Source organism: Humulus lupulus, chromosome 2 (genome assembly GCF_963169125.1).
Source record: "Humulus lupulus chromosome 2, drHumLupu1.1, whole genome shotgun sequence".
Taxonomy (NCBI): Eukaryota; Viridiplantae; Streptophyta; class Magnoliopsida; order Rosales; family Cannabaceae; genus Humulus; species Humulus lupulus.
In genome coordinates, this window is record NC_084794.1 from 42,937,663 (window position 1) to 42,941,344 (window position 3,682).

Sequence of the window (3,682 nt, forward strand, 5' to 3'; positions counted from 1 at the left end):
TATTCTTCAAGATGTTGGTCATTGAGGCCATTTGAGCTGTTAGAGCCGTTAGTGCATCTACTTCAAGAACTCCCGCCACCTTCCTACTTGTAGGAGCTCTAGTGTTTGACCATTGATAGTTATTACTTGCGATCCTTTCCAAAATCTCAAATGCTTCGTTGTAAGACTTGGAAAGAATGGCTCCATTGGCTGAAGCGTCCAATACCATTCTAGAAGCTGCATTGAGGCCATTATAGAAGGTCTCCATCTGTATACAGTGTGGGATACCGTGGTGTGGACATTTTCTTAAAAGCTCTTTGAATCTTTCCCACGCGTCACTAGTGGACTCATCTTCCAGCTGCTGAAATGACATAATCTCACTTCTAAACTTTGCATTTCTGGTGGGAGGGAAATATTTGCGCAGAAACTTTTCAGCAAGATCATTCCAATTTGTGACGGAATCAGGAGGCAAAGTGTTGAGCCATGATCTAGCTCGGTCTCTTAATGAGAATGGAAATAGCTTCAGCCTTAATGCTTCTTCACTCACTCCTTGAAGCTTAAAAGAATCGCTCACCTCCAAGAATGAACGAAGGTGAAGGTGAGGATCCTCCGTTGGAATCCCGCTGAACTGCCCCACGGTTTGGAGCATTTGAAACATGACCGGCTTGAGCTCGAATTGAGCTGCTTGTATTTCCGGCCTCACAATGCCTGGATTTAACTCATTAAACATGGGGGCAGCGTATTCCCGTATTGCTCTGGCTCTGTCATCCGCCAAAACAATGGGATTAGTAACTTGCTGGCCATCCCCCTCATCTTCAACACGTTCAGCCATAGTGCCTCGACTTTTAGCCTTTTGATCTTTTCTCCTTTTTCTGAAAGTGCGTTCGATCTCGGGGTCAATAGGAGCAAGTTCACTGTCCTCTTGCTGGTTCATACACTGTAGGTACCTGAGATTTCACAACCCGAACCAACAAGGTTAAAAACAATGAAAAGAAATTGTCAAATAGTTGATAAAACAGAATTTAATTTTAAAGTCCCCGGCAACGGCGCCAAAAACTTGTTGTGAATTTTCTAACGATTAAAATATGCGCAAGTATACACAATCGACAACAAGTAATACAGTGATAATGTATCAAAGTTCGTCTCCACAGGGACTTTTCAACTAAATTAATGTAAAATCAACCAAAAACAACTTATAAAATAGTAACCAAAACAAAGGAAAGAGTGGGTAATTAACTCTGAAAATAATTTTAGACAAACAAAGGAATTAAACCAAAAATCAGAGATTAAAATGACAAAATACTGGGTGGTTTTCAGATATAAGAAAAATGGGTTCGGGTGATTAATTCCCCTCGGTTCGTTCCAGTTGTTACAGCAATGGGTTAGCAATTATGACAGTGTTAACAAATTTCGTAAAACCCAGCAAGTTTTTCCCAAAACGTGCAATCTAATGTCTATACTCCCCTTCTATACATTCCTGCATGAAACCAGATTATAAACATTCAATTAAGCATCAAATCTGACGTTATGCAAGGTAGCAAAACATTCCTATTCTACTACTCACAATCACCTAAAACTAGATGAATCTCTTGCATCAATTGAATGGGTTCAGCTAGACTTCCCTCTTCCAAGTTAGATCTAGCTTAGCACATGCTAAAAATGGCCAATAATTAACAGTCAATAACAGTAAAGCACATTCAATTGAACAAAGACATAATCACTTAGCCATTGCATTTGTATATTGAGTTCATACTTGAGGGTTCATAATCACCCTAGCCCTTAAGAAATTAGTTCATAGTTGCAAACTTAAACATGAAAATAATACAGAAGTAATCCATGGAGTTTGCAGAAATTAGATGAAATTAATACAAAAAGAAAGAGATGGTGTAGGACGAATGAGTTGTGAGCTCAAATCCCCCTTATGGCATCAGCCTTCTTTCTTCTCTTTTGGTCGTACTCTTCTCAAATCTTCTCCCTGAAACCTCCTCTGTACTTAGCCAGAAGTTCTCTCTCTTTCTAAAATGGTCAAAATCACAGAATAATACGGCCCCTCCTTTAATTCTAGGGTGCTTTCCTTTACCCTAATTGGACAATCCAGATCATTTGCCTACATGTACTTTGTCCCACATACTCAGCTGACTCAGTACTCAGTACACTTGCCACCTTTCTACTTCATTTAATCCAGCTGGAGCATTGTTTTCACGAAGTCCTTTTTCTCTAGCTTCAGTTTAATTGCTAAGACTGACTGCTACAGCATTGTTGAGTTAGCATCCTCCCCTTTTCAGCAACATTTCCCTTTGATTTACAGTTCCCTCAGCTCCTGTTTTGTAAGCTTCCCTTTCCTGATTAATACAACACAGAAATTTACATAAAAAACACTGAAAAATATGACAATGCAAACACAAGGTCCCTAGCTACACAGACACACTAAATTGAACACAATTACAAGAAATAAAAACTCATTACTCTTTTGTTTGGTTCAAAAATTAAGTTTAAAGATGTGAAAATAACTCTAAATCCTAGAGTTATCACTTCGCAAGTTATACACAAGCTCATTATAGCATATAAAAAATTTACACGACCTATGCCAAGCGAAGCGCATCACTAGGGCGCCAAGCTAACAACATGTGCCGTGCGAGTGTATACAGCACCCCCATAGTGGCCCTATCATCACAGCTTGCATTCTGCATTATTATTACTGAATACAACCCATGCTGACCAACCACAAATAAATATAATGAAATCAAATGCAACAAGTACAAATATAAAACAAGGGTACATAACTCTAGATAAGCCTTCACGTATATGGTCATAACAGTTCACATGTCAATATCGAGGCTAATGCATTTCTTTATGTGCATATGACAGTTATTTTACCTCGAGTCTTATGCTGAAAATGAAACGACCTCGAGCGTAATCATTTCCCGAGCCCCTCGAAAACCCTAGTCACAACATCAATGATATGCTCATTAGTAACTAAGTCCATTTACAAGCTCCAAAATTAAACCCTTGCTCTTTGGATCCTTAATTTCACTCAACAGGGTAATTTTATCGTCCCTCGTGCCCCTAAATGGGTCCTCAAAATGGATCCTAGAAATCTCGTCCAAACTCACAAAAATCTGGAACATACATTTTATTGGCACCTAGCGCGATCGCGCCAGCCCCTGGGCGCGGTCGTGCCCTCTAAAACTTTGAGCTTTCTAGAGCCCAAGCGCGGTCGCACCCTACCCTAGCGTGGCCATGCTATTGAACAATTCTAAAGCCTCTGGGACACTAGTGCAGTCATGCTAGGTACCTGGAACCACAAAACTAAGTCGAGAAATTTAGACTTTCCCGAAACAATTCCTGCGAGTTTCAGACCCCAAACTCACATCCCAAACAATTTTTTTAGCATAATATAAACATAAGTTAGACCTTAAATCAACTGCAAAACCAACATACAACCTCAAAACACCCATAACTCATTAAATAACACATAAAAATCCAACATTGCAAATATAGGGTTCTAAACCAAATTCTTGCCCCAATTTGAAAATTCAATTTGATGTCTTAAATTCAGCAACAATTAAACTCTCAAAATTGTTACAAATCAATTCATATCATCAAAACACCTAATCAAACAACCTAGAACCCCAAATTTTCAAAAATTAGAATAAATCCCCAAATCATCAAGAACACCCAAGTGAGAAGTGAAGAACAAGAG

General features: G+C 39.1%; 1 non-coding gene across 1 annotated transcript; it reads left to right on the plus strand.

The window, feature by feature from the left end:
- The first annotated feature begins 263 nt into the window (after positions 1–263).
- Positions 264–370, plus strand: LOC133820095 (small nucleolar RNA R71). Its single transcript, XR_009886529.1, has one exon. It is a non-coding gene; the product is annotated as a small nucleolar RNA R71 (small nucleolar RNA).
- Positions 371–3,682: the final 3,312 nt, after the last annotated feature.